Source organism: Acartia tonsa, chromosome 14, assembly GCF_053477335.1.
Source record: "Acartia tonsa isolate MP-2025a chromosome 14, ASM5347733v1, whole genome shotgun sequence".
Classification (NCBI taxonomy): domain Eukaryota; kingdom Metazoa; phylum Arthropoda; class Copepoda; order Calanoida; family Acartiidae; genus Acartia; species Acartia tonsa.
The window spans coordinates 21,736,898-21,750,800 of record NC_137273.1 but is presented as its reverse complement, the minus strand read 5'-3'; the positions used below and the strand labels follow the sequence as shown (position 1 = coordinate 21,750,800).

The 13,903-nt window shown below is 32.2% G+C and overlaps 1 long non-coding RNA gene across 1 annotated transcript in view; it reads left to right on the top strand.

Annotated features, from left to right (window-relative positions):
• Nucleotides 1–674: 674 nt before the first annotated feature.
• The window catches only part of LOC145305367 (uncharacterized), a 52,112-nt gene continuing 38,883 nt past the window's right edge, over nt 675–13,903 (top strand). Inside the window, exon 1 of the long non-coding RNA XR_013874579.1 lies at nt 675–726. This is a non-coding gene — a long non-coding RNA (uncharacterized LOC145305367). The remainder of the gene's footprint in view (nt 727–13,903) is intronic.

Sequence of the window (13,903 nt, the reverse complement as noted above, 5' to 3'; positions counted from 1 at the left end):
AAGGTAGGAAAACGGGGACAAAATGTGTACTTTATAAGGCATGGGTTATGAACCCCCGACCACTCCCCACCTTGAGAGGAGAAGGGAAGGAAGTTGACAAATCAATATAGGAAAAAAATTATCCAATTTTATTTTTATTACAAATTGAGCTTATATCTAGAACATATGTTTCTTTTTTACAACGTTTAATAAATATTGTACAAATGGATATAGAATACGTGGATATTGTGACATGGACATTTTTGTCGTAAATTTAGGTTGCTAAATTGATCGATTCTTTCTTCCATGGTCAGGGGAGGGGATGGGGTAAATGGTTTAGATTGAGGGTATCGTTATTTCAGCCAGCTGAAAGTATTACTTTTTCAGAATACATAAAAATCTGAGGCAACATATTCATTATTTCAGAATGCTTTGGAGAGCGCAGATACTCTAAATTTAATGTGCTTGCAAAAACAAAATAAAGTTGAAATTGCATAATTCCTCTTTCCCTTCATAGAATTTATTTTAATAATACCCTTTTTTCCATAATTGCATTTCGACTAAATTCTTATCATAGATTTTTGTTTTCAAAATGTTTTTATTGCTTCGCTACTTATGGATCAAATAGTTTCTTTACTTTTAGATTTTTAAATGTAAAATTTATTGAAAAAAAAAATGTACATTTTTTTCAGATAAAAAAAATCGATGAGAATAAAATGCGACGGTTGTGTTACATTATTGGCTGTGGTGAGTACACTTTTATCCTATTAAACTTTAGAGTTATCTTTATATCAACATTATAGAGATAACCTAGTCTAGAGACACACTCTCTAAAACAGCCAATAGGAATATAGTGAGAGAAAAAAATTCCAGCCATATTAATTTTTGAAATATGCACAGATAATTGGTGTGAAAGGGCTTAATTTTTTACTTCCGCTCGTATATTGAGTCAGCTGTAAATAGTCCTATTTCTTAGAAAAAGAATTTCTAAATGGTAAAAAAAGCTGATATAAATATTTGAAAAAGAGCATAATATAAACTATGTGAAATAGTCCCTTTCGTGGCGATTCGTCGTATTTTTAAAATGGCTTTTTATAGGTTATTTTAGAATAGGTTAGGTTATATTTGGTTAGGTGATTGCCCCACAGGGTTGGGCAATTGGCCCCGCAGGGGCTAGAAATAGGAGAAAACCTACTGTGAAAATACGAAGAATCGACCCTTAAGGTGCGTTGCCACGAAAGGGACTATACCTAAAATATGTTATACATGTTTGACAACTTTCATTAAAAAGTATTTAAATTAAATAAAACATCCAGGAATAAGAAACCTAAACTTATGAAAACTAAAAGTTTTGCCTTCTATTTTTATTTATTCTATAGTAGCTCAGAATAGATTAGGCTAAAGATTTTGAAAACTAAGGAACAAGTAGATTCTGCAGAGGCAACTGTCGAGCCCTGGTTTAAAGTTTACACAGTTTTCATTATGCAGAGGTCTAAGATAAAAAATTAAAATGCAACTTTTTAGAAACTTTTAGTAAACAATTACTACATAAAAGCAAATTTACATAAATTAAAAAGTTTGTTTTTTAAAAGGATGCATTCATTAAAAAATCGGTCTTAATCTCAAAAATAAAATTTTTATAAATCAATTGGGATATATTTTCAATTAGGGAGGGGACATTGGGTTGCTTATTTCACTAGTCCCCATAATTTTATAATAACGTTTTCTTATTCTTTGGCTGAACAACTAGTTCAAAACTTAGTAGTGCATGTACAAACGTTTCATTAACTAATTGCAATCTTCAGAAAGGATAAAATTATGTAAAATCATTGGAGCTGTTTATCGATAATTGTCTTATCCCTTTAGATCTCTGATTTTTAAAACCCAAGCAAAGGCAATGCAATCAAAGAGTTTTTTTAATATTCACATGAATCATAAAAGTGCAAAATCTTTTTGAAAATGAGATCATCCAACCCCTCTCATCTTTTTCCTAAAAAGAAAAATAGAACGGGGTAATTTTTTAAGTGGCTATTTATCTTTGGAGGGGGAAATCATTTTATAGTTATTTATCGCATCGTATTATAGGCACCGAAGCTGAACTGGAAAAACCTATCTGGGATTTAATAAGTTTCACCTTATCAGTCCAGCAGTAAGTGAGATCTTTTGGTACAAAGATCTACAGATATCCTTCCAATTTTATATTTTTCTAGCAGCTGTGCCACCTAGCATCTAGGGTAAGAAGTGGACAGAATAATAGCCTAAAACCATCCTGAGACCTATGTGAATTTTTTAGAGCCTCCTTTAAAAGGAGAACTAAATCTGTAATTTTGGGATCTTAAGCTTTAGACAAAAAATAATATAATTATATTTTAGGATAAACTTTTTATTTTTAGTTGTGTTAGGTATAAAAAAAAAAGTTTTTATTTTGTATGCTAAAGGTTAAAAGTTAGATGGGGTTCCATTATCATTAACTTTTTACTCATTAATATTCTTTAGACAATTTGGTGAAATCACTTTTGATATTAGTAGAATACAACCCCCTCCCCCCCCCCCTCCCTTTCTAGCACCTAAGGGGACTTTATTCTTCATTTTGATCGGATGGTTCATTGAGATTATGTCCAAAAATATCAACAACTTATTGTATTGTGTTTCATCATTGGGGATGTATGTATATATTATCCGGCCATTGTCTTATCCCTTTAGATCCCTGGAAACACCCCCAATTATGGTAAACATAATTGATCCTTCTTTAGATTGAAATTGTACCAACAAATAAGGGTCCTACGACAAACGCAGGAGTCCCAAACGTCGGAGTGGACACTTAACCAAACCTTACGTAGTTTAGCCCATCTTTTTTAAATGCCTAACCCCTGCGGGGGGCTTATTTGTTCATTTATATCATAACCTAACCTAATCTGTATAGAAATACTTTATAAAATTAATATTTTAACACTCCTGCGTTTGTCCACTCCGACGTTTTGGACTCCTGCGTTTGTCCTGGAACCCAAATAAGGCTCTTTAGTCTTTAGCCATCAGCCAACAAACGTTTTAATAAAAAAAAACCTTTGGGATCAGTTTAGATACCTGTTCTTCCTCCCAGAGTATATAGGATAAGTAGCCTACTTATAATTTACAGAGAAATGCTTACAAATTCATCAACCTTTATACATTTTATACTCTAAAACAAAGAAAGGATGATGAAACTCATGTACATCATGCTGTCTGTCTGTCCCTAAAGATTTCACTAGCAGCAAACCAATACTTTTTCCTTTTAAACGAACCCGGTATTAGTGTCGGACTGATTATGACGTAATAAAAAAAATTAGCCAATGAGAGGACATTATTGACCAATGGTAAAATTCATAGTAGCCTCTCATTGGCTAATTTTTTTTGTTACGTCATAATCAGTCCGACACTAATACCGGGTTCCTTTTAAACTTGTTTTATGTTTCGAGAGTTGATCAACCCTTCAAAAACAAATAGCCCCTCCTAAAATGGTTATAAACCTTCCAAGGACCTATGAGAAAAAGAGAACCTTATCGATCAAGTGTTTAGCGAGGTCCTTTTGTACACACAGACAGACAGACTCATAGATATCTTGTTACCTTTCTATAAGTATATATACAGTGTCTAATACTAAAAGAAAAGAAATAGATGTGGTTTTTTTTCTTAAAAAGTCATTATCACAATCAAATTATATAGAACATAAATATGTAAATAAATAAATGATCAGAAAATGTGTAAAGCGTAGCGAAGCTACTCTTCAGTATATCCATCGGTTATTAGGTCTAATGGTTAGTCTTATTATTTTTAAGGCTTAGGACCTCCAAGGATGTATTAAATAGATATTTTGCTTGGGTACAGTTTTAGGTGCGTTGTCAATCCCCCACCCCCTTTAGTTCCTCCAACTTTATTAATTTTTTAAGAACCTAGTAATAGTGTCTAACTTTTTATCTTTGTGACGTAACAAAAATCGAAGGATGAGAGGAGAGGTGGGAAAGGAAACCCCTAAAAAAGAGATGGATTTTTGTTACGTCACAAAGATAAAAAGTTAGACACTAATACTAAGTTCATTTTTTAATCAAACATCAAAACATCGTGGACACACATTTTTATGGCTGTGCCAGTTAATTTCTCAGGCAGATTTATCCTTGTTTTTTTTTGGTGTAATTTATGTTTATCTATACATTAAGTAAAATTAATTATTTATGTACGTAGAGAAGCTTTGTGTATATGTAGATAGATAGATAATAAGATAACTATATCAATAAAAACTAGGAGTTCTATGGAAAAGGACATCAGACGATAAATTGATCTACATCCTCAATTATAATAAACAAAATTACCACATTTTTAGATTTAAAGTATTAGTTTGCAAACACCAATCAAGGTTTAATAAAAGTGTCCAAAGTTAACGATTGAGGGAACGTTTTTTCTAAAAGTATGGGCACCAGTTTAATTTAAAGTCAATATTCCCATCCCTCCCTGATTAAAGCTGAACCACAAGTACAATCATGTTTTTAAAAATTATGACATGTAGCTGTCTATTGTGCACTAGCAAAATGAGGATAGAATTTATTGCTATTGGCCTACCTATTTTATAATCGTCAGGAATACCCTATTCCCCATCTCTTTTCGAGGAGGTTTCTTTTCCCCTTCCCTTTCTCTTTTTCTCTACTATGATGTCAATAGAATAGGTAGGCTAAAATCAGTGACATCTATCCCAATTTTTCTAGGGAACTAGTTACTTGTATCTTCCTGTTCTGAGAATTATCACTCCAAAAACATACATTTTTTTTGTAAAAAGAAATAAAAGACAGTCCTACAGTCTTTATGTTATGATAATAGATTGTTATTGGGTATTCTTTCTGATAATGGTTTAATTTGTGTATTTTAGACTTAAACAAAACTTTTGATTAATATAACTGGCATTTTAAGTAAACAATATTTTTAGTAGATCTTTTAACCTAGTTGGTCAATCAGAAACAAAAATCCATTAATCTAAAGTACATCAAACAATAATCACAAATTTTATAAAAAAAAAAAAATTGGTAGATTTTTTACCCAAAACATTTATATTCACTAAGATCATGATTTCTTACTCGCAGCTGATAAAAACTTCATGGTGTTTCTTCAGTATGGTTGAAAAATCTCTTTTTTATTATAACCCCCCCCCCCCCTCCTCCACCTGGATCTTTTTGGTACATTTCCAGTATATTTATGTATGGGGCATTTTGATTAATTAAGATGTGAGTCAAACTTCGGGTTGCTTCGCACAACCCCATGGTAAAAATCTGTTTCTAAAATTTTACTGATGTTAATTTTATCAGCATAAAAAACCGTCGATTTGAAAAAGTCGTCGTTGGTCTTAAGAAAGTATTTAGGTTATTTTTGTTTGTCGTCTGTCTCCCTAACCACTGAAACGATTAATTTCTTGTTTTTGGGTGAAGCTTCACACAGTCGTTGCAATTGTTTTAGGTCATTTCATTTCTAAGTTAAGGTCTTGCAATGTGTTTTAGGTTATCATCTGTCCTCTCTAAAGAGCGAAGCCACTAGTTTTTTACACTAATAATTTTGTAAATCCACAAAAAAAAAATTTTTTTGTTTCTTATTTTTGAACACCATGAAAAAAAGTTGGTGGGATAAAAAAGTTGTGCCATAAATTTTCTGCATTTCTTTGCAGTTTCTTTTCTCAAGGTGCAACTCAGAATTCGCTTCAAATATTTAGGCTTGCATTATTTGAACATGTCGTTAAATAGTTGAATAGCGTTTATAGACTTGATTACAGAGATGCTTTGCTTATTTCATGGTGTCCAATTGTCCTAAGAATAATCAAGAATAAAACAACTGTAGCTAGACAAAGTGTCTCAAAAATTAGCCATGTGACGTCATATACAAGAGGGAGATGAGAGGAGAAGTGGGAAAAAAAGAGCCATTTATGCCAAGCTTGAATTTTGTAGGATAATTCTAACGTGCCAAAAAAAACGACATAAGCTAAATGGACTATTGACTCAAGTTTAAAATTGAAATATTTTCAATATTTTGATAAGCAAAGTTTGAGTTAATTTTGGTTGGCACTAAGTTTATTTTGTGTTTATGGAAGTGTCAAATTTAGAAAAGAAATGGTCAACATTTATCACATTTTATCATTCAAACAAGGATGATGACATCCACTTTAGTAATTAAATTTTTATAATTACGTTATCAGAAATATAACTTTGGCTATGGTAGGGCTAAAAGAATGGTTCTTTTATTCTAATATGTTTTTAGAGGGCAATATAATATATATATGTATATATACATATATATTTAAAGTTTGTATGTCTTTACACGAAAAAAAACAATAATCTTTTTACTTCAAAAAGGCATTAGCTTTTATGAAAACTATTCTTGTTTAATACATTTATTCGCATATACTGTGTTATTTCATTTCTATTCTTTAGCTAGGCTCATTTCCCCTCTATTGCAAGGATCACTTAGAGTAGGGGGTAATTTGGTAACTCCCCTACAACAACAAAAAACTAAATCCACTGCACTGCACTGGTTCAAAGCCCTTGCTTGATAAAAATCCCATACCCCCCCCCCCCCCTCCACATTCCTCCTTCAACCACTCATTGATGAATTTCCTCCTATTTGACCTTCCACCTCCCCCATTTAATTAATGATTAACATAAATATTGAATAAGAACTTTAGATATATTAAAATCTTTTTTTGTGCTGTTCGAATCTTTAAAAAAAGTATAATTCCAGCTATTTTTAATGATCACCATAATTGGTTAATACTAATTGATGATAATAAATTGTTAAGTGAGATTATAGAAAATTGTTTACCTAGAATGTCTGAGGATAGGATTTTTTTAGTCCCATCTCCATGTGATTTTGACATTCCATGTATCCGTTTAAATGATTATTAAATGTAGAAATGTAGAATAATTATTTATTGCATTGTATTAAAGACATCTTTATCGTGGATAGCATAATGCAAAGTTATAAATTCTATTTTTTTTGTTCCAGAGGGGACGAAGAACCCGGCCAATAAAACAGGTGTACTTCTAATGATTTTTTTTGTTTACTCATGGAAAATTGTCTGCAATACATGATTTTTCAGTATTGCTCAGAACCGGTTCTTATCCAGCGGATAATAATCGGTTTCAAAGAAGGAGCTTTTACACACTCTAGTAATAATAATCTATAATTGAGTAATTAGACAGATTATGATAAATTCTAATTAGCCAAGTCACTAAAGATATTAATACAAGTATCACGGGAGGGAGGGAGTGGACATTGGAATGTAAATTATATCTGTACCTAAAGTTTTATAAACTAAACATTCTCTCATTCGTTGGCTTTGATTAAATTTTGATTGGGATGGTCAAATTAGCAATGACTACTCTTTTGAACCAATTATTTTATAAGATAATAGGGAAAAGGTAATGGAATATAAAATTATTCCTATTTTTCCTTGTGTGCTATATGAGTTACTAGCGGCTTCGCCCCTAGCCTCTAGGGGCTTTGCCCCAAGAGATGGTAAAAAAAGTGTAAGGTGAAATTTGTAAAAAAAAAATAATAAGAAGGACCAAGGAAATCTTCCACAAAGGAAATATTCCACAAAGGAAATATTCCACAAAGGAATCTTCTACAAAGGACCAAGGATATTTCTTACAAAAAAAAAAAAAAAAAAAAAAAAAATGGGGGGGATTTTTTTTTGTTTTTGGGGGTGTCCCACCCCCCAATAAAATAGCTTAAAACCACCACAGGACCAATAGGTAGATACCCTGAAGAGTAGAATCCGATCGGTTCAGTGGTTACCGAGATCTTAAGGGACGGACGGACAGACAGACGGACAGACGGACAGACGGACAGACATCGTTCTACTTTGTATTATAGATTTATCGCATCGTATTATAGACACATTTCCGCGGGTAGTTAAAGTAAAAATAATAGGATTAATTATTGTAGTTTTGTTAACCACAAGGGGCCGAAGGCCCGTTCTGACAAAACTGGTATTAATATTACGATATTTATTTTATTGTTCGTCAAAAATTGTATATAATACCATACGATGCATAATTTTCAGTATGACTTAGAACCGGTTCTAATCCAGCGGATATTAAACGGTTTGTAAGCCATCTTCTTGTAGATTACAATAAGTGGTTTAAACGTTAGGATAGAAAAAGTGATTAAAAGACTTTGGGGACTTATGTAATAAACAGCCCAATGTCCCCTCCCTCCATGACTTATTATACACTAGCGGATTCGCCCTTAGAATCTAGAGGCTCTATATTCAAAGGTGTATGGTTTGAAGAGCAGAATTAAAGCTTAAAACCACCCCAAGACCTACATCTACTTTTTATAAACGAATATATTAATGGCTTTTGTTAAAATCACGCTATGGTGTTTTTTTGTCTCCTAAAATTTTTTATCTTTTACTCTAGTAATTTGAATTTTTCTGAAAGCTATAATTGGTTTGCCTCAGACAGATTTTAGGATGTGTTTATTAAAGAGTAAAAACTTTATCTAAAAATATTATTTTATCATTACTTATTAAAATTCAAAATAAATAAATAAATTTTGTAAATAAGCACTTGGGTAACATTCTATCAATTCTTCTTGTTCCATGTTAATAGAATTATGTTTTTTGTACTTTTTAGCACGTTGAGGTGTTTCAATCAATTCCATATAAAATTTTAAAATTTAAAATACAACATTTCATTTATAAACTACCAAATGAATAATTCGTAGCTACCTACTTTTCAAATAGTAATCCCTCTATTTTTTATTTTTATATATGGTATTTTTAATGTTAAACTCTGGGCAGATTTGATAATTAAGCTGATGTGATCGAACACCCTTTTTTCTTATTTCTTATTTTCATTTAGAAGCAGACAATGTAAATTTATTCTTCAATTTCATATGCCGCGTTTTTATATCGGCGTCCGCCAATTAATTATTGGTTGATACAATCCTTATTGGTTTAGAGCTATAGCTACTTTGGAGTGTCCGCCAGTGACTTCATTTAATTAGGAATTGGTAAAAGTTGCAATATCCCTTTCAAATCTAGGCCAGGACCTAATTAATGGCCAGGTTTCCTATCCCTTATCCCTGGACAACACTACTAAAACGTATAAAAGGTTGACTTTAAATAGTTTGGTAAGACAACTAAAATAATAAATTAATATAGACTTTTAACCAGACAACTACCTGGATCCCAATTCTGGGGACCTTTGTCGTCTGCTAGCAAAATTCTTACAGGACACTATTGGTTGATTTTCTAAGACCCAATTGAAAGTAGGCTCAGGGTCCTCTGGATTGGGAGTTATCTAACCCCTTCCTCCTATATTTTTTTACTCTTATTCTAAGATGAGCAAGAAAATTCAGAATTTACTATTCTCAGCACACATTTTAGATTCTATTATATTTTTCGATTAGAACAAGTAAAATGTGTTTAAAATGATAAATTTATGCATTGAACCAGAATATTAAGTTCCAAAGTAAAGATATCTGAATTGGGAGGGAGGAGACATAGGACTGTATAATTATAAACACTATATCTTATTCGTTGGCCAAAAAACTTTGGGTACTTTTATCTCGAATGTTGATTGGTTGGTTCCTAAAAAGGAGTGTCTAAATCCTGGAAAGGTACAGGGTAAAATTTTCTTATTAATCAAAAATTCGAGTATTCAGGGAGGAAAGGATTATCCGTTATTTGGATTTTAATTATACTAGTACCCAAAGTTTTAGAGACACGTTCTCTCATTCGTTTATATAGAATTTTTGGTTAGTTTAAAATCTTCATTGCTTGGTACAATAATTTTGATCACCGAATTTTGATTATCATCATTTGGGATGTAAGTAATGAAAATATATCAAAATTGAAGAAAGGATAAATCGCAGAGTTGCTATGCAGTACCAAAATATATGCATAGAAAAATATAAATATACTTTATCTTTCTTAGCATCCTAAGTTAATAGAATACATTCTCTTTTTATATCTACACTACATCACGGCTGCTCAGATAGGACAATGGGTTTAAAATTCTATATATATTGCTTTTCCACTTCTGGATGATAGGGGCAGTAAGAGTTTGAGGAAGGTGATGTATAAATATCACAATAAGTATTTTACAAGAGCAACCAGAAAAAAAATAGTTTTTGAAGGGTATTCTTAATTAAGCAGTTGAAATCGTTCAATTTATTTGAAACCTAGATTTTCCTGAAAGCTTTGCCTTAGTATTTAGAATTTACTCGGTAATAATAATATTGGTGAATTGTTGATTACAACTTAAAGTTAGGTATCCTTATTATTCCTATTGGCATATTTCACCTAATCACCCAAACCATTACAGACAACCAACCCTTTCAATAAACAACCATTTAAGGGTGTCTTAAACATATGAGTAAGCAAATAGGTTTAAGCAACATCGCAATATCCTATAATAAAAAGTAGTAATTCTTTTTTTGTCTGAAGCTAAAGATCTAGGAAAATTCTGTTCCAAATAGGTTATCATTTCCAGGGGAGCCTCATAAATATCTTTTAGGCTATTTTCCTTACCTCTCTCGCCCTCCCCTAGAGGCTAGGGGTGAAATTAACACTTCATTCATCAGCAACTGACTTATCCCATTGACTTATCCCTGGACCCCTGAAACTACACAGAGAAAATGAGAGTGTAAATATTAACAAATGTTTTTACAAACAAGCAGAAGTTCATGTAACTATTTATCAAATAAATAATTAAATTATTTAACTTGAATTAGATTCAGATACACTAAGTTAGGTATTTTTAGTAGCAATGCTACTATTTAATTTGAAATATCCGTCCGTTCATTCATCTGCAACGTTTTGGATGAAACATGATTTTCTCCACTTCTATTCAATTTCTTGTCAACGTTCCTATTGAAGCAATAAAGTTTTTAACTACTTTTACTAAAGATTTTTTTATAAAAATTTATAAATTGTTCTAAAACATTAAATATGAATACAATACAGCAAAGTTATATGGAAATAACTTGCTTATGGACATTATTGTCCATGTTATAATTTGTTAACTACAATGAAGTGGTGTTAGTGTGGTATATATGTGTGTGTGTGTGTGTGTGTGTGTGTGTGTGTGTGTTGAGTGTGTGTATATTGAACAAATGAGATTAGGAGATTAATAATCATTTTCTCTTTTTCCATCCTATTGCCGAGATAATAATATAACGGAGCACATACAAAGTAAACACTTTTTGTGAAAAAAAAATGATTTTGATCCATCCATCCTGGCGGTTACAAAAGTCATTAAAATCCAGGTAAGTTTTTAAATGTGCCAAAAATACTAAATTATATTCTTTTTGCCTTTATTTACTTCAAATGCAAAGTAACATTGATAAAAAGCCACTTTTTGACCTCAGAAAGGCCTTTGACTTGCATACCTGGCACTAGAAGTACCTGGCACCTGGAGCGTTCTGCTGATGCCATTAAATGGCAATAGAATTAACATTTTGATGTATCCAGAAAATGTTTATTTTATATATATCTATCTTTCAGGGTGGGGGGGTTAAATAAGTCCCCCTCCCCTGGAATAGGGTTTTCAGGAGACCCCCTTTCCCCTAAAATACAATAAAGTAAAAAAACAATTAAGTATTGAACTAAATTCAGGTGGGATGAATTTCCACACTATACATCTTCTTCAAACAAACTAAAACAATCAGATACTTGATTGGATTTCTATGTTCTAGTGGAGTTGATGGAAAACAGTAAAAGTGTCTGACTATGACGTCAGAAAAAATTAACAACTAACCAATGAGAGGCCGCTATATATTTTACCATTGTGAATACTGGCTTCTCATTGGTTAATTGTTAATTTTTTCTGACGTCATAGTAAGACACTTTTACTGTGGCCGAGTTGATGTACTGTTTCAAGTCTTGTTTTGTTTCATCTCTGATGCTATGAGTTGCATTTAAACCCATCAATCGCCAATCCAAAAACATCTTTAATATCCATTCCCCCAAAATAAAAGATATTTTAGATTTTATCCTCTCATTTATTGTCTTAAATAGGCATCCTCAAAAACATTTCTACTTCACAAAATTTTGTCGGAGCTTTTGCTGTGGTTCAAAGTCTAAAGATGTAAAAAATATTAGTTGTATTGTTTACATTTATTGCATCAAAATACTAATCCAATGCACAGCAATATATTTGTGTACCTAACCATGAAATGCATGCAGTGATGATTAAGATGATGCATTTTGGACACACAAGAAAATGGGAGTGTGCCTTCATAATGAGAGGGTGCTAATTGAAGAAAAAGGGCTACTATCCATCTTATCTAACTGTCCAACAAAAATTTGCCAGAGTATAAAGATCTATACGTTTCCCTTACTTATAGGCATAGACTTCCAAGAGTGGGGTTAAAGGGGTGTTTAACTCCCTCACACTTTGAAACACCTTCTTTTACCCTCCTCATATTTTTCAAATAGATTAGATTACTACCCTCAAACCTTTGCAATCCCTCATTTTACCCCCCTCAAAGTAAAAGCTTGGACGTCACTGAGTCAATATAAGTTTCCATCTATCTTTTTTCAAAAGGATAGAACGTTTTACAGCCTCTAAAAAAAATAATAAAAAAGGTGCAAAAATACATATTTTTAAAAATTATTTCATGATAAATTAATATACTTCGCATAAAAGAAGCATCATATGTTTCATAAAACTGCATTTTACAGATTATATCTTGACAGCTTTTCTCAAATTTTTCAATTTAAGCATTTTAAAGTGATGTCTTTAACATTGAAAAATTACTCTGTACTTGAAGATTATTTTAGCAAAGTTTCCATTTATTCAGGGATATAGGGATGGGGCACGGACATTCAATTTTAGAGGTCTAGCTCAATGGCCTTGAAAACGGAAATATTTCAATAAATATGAAATATTTAGTGCTTAATTGATTGTTTAACCACAGAAAGCTGATCAAATATGCCAAGATAGAAAAGTTGAGCTGGTTCTCAACTATCAATAGAATAAATTTTAGATCCTTTGTCTCATCTCTATATCCCTGCATTTTTTATAGAGAAACTTTAGAATTCAAAATAATGTAAATGTTCTAATCTAGATGTTTTTATAAATGTAAACAAATATCGCAGAATTATTAAGTTATCAGGAAGAAAATCTAGATTTAATTTGGAAGGTCATCATCATCTTATTATTTCCTGTTTGTAAAACATAGGCCATGCACAATGGTTCTCTAATCATCTTGGGTATTTGCCACAATCTCAGGCAGTTCCAAGCCAAACGTAGGAGTGGAAAAATATCGGAGTGGACAAACGCAGGAGTCCCAAACGTCGGAGTGGGACAAACGCAGGAGTGGGACAAAGGTCAGAGTGGACAAACACAAGATTTTTGGGACAAACGTCGGAGTGAACAAACACAGGAGTCCCAATTTTTTTTTCAATTTTGAATTTTTTGTATTCAACCAACCCACACCCCCCCCCCCTCTAGGTCCTGTTATTTTTCTTAGTTAGGTTAGGTTAGGTTATAGGCCAGGGGGCCGAGCGCTGCAGCCATAGTCATTATTTTGTAGACAGGGGTATAAAAAAAAAAAATTGTCATATTATTAAAATAGCGGACACTCCTAGGTTTTACTTAAGCAATGTCCACTCCTACGTTTGTCCACTCTGACGTTTGGGACTCCTACGTTTGTCCACTCCGACGTTTGGGACTCCTATGTTCACTCCGCTAGGTTGTTTTTGGTCTACCTGGTTTTCTCCTTTCCAAGGGAAAACATATAAAGGCTTGATTGGTTGAATCAACGTGTTCTTTCCATAGTACTTTCTCTCAATAAATCAATTTTAGTTATTTTTTTACTGAAATACTATGAATAATGCAATTTTCAATTGTAAAAAATACTTATTTTGTTCCTTTTACTTTAGCTTTACAAAATAAGT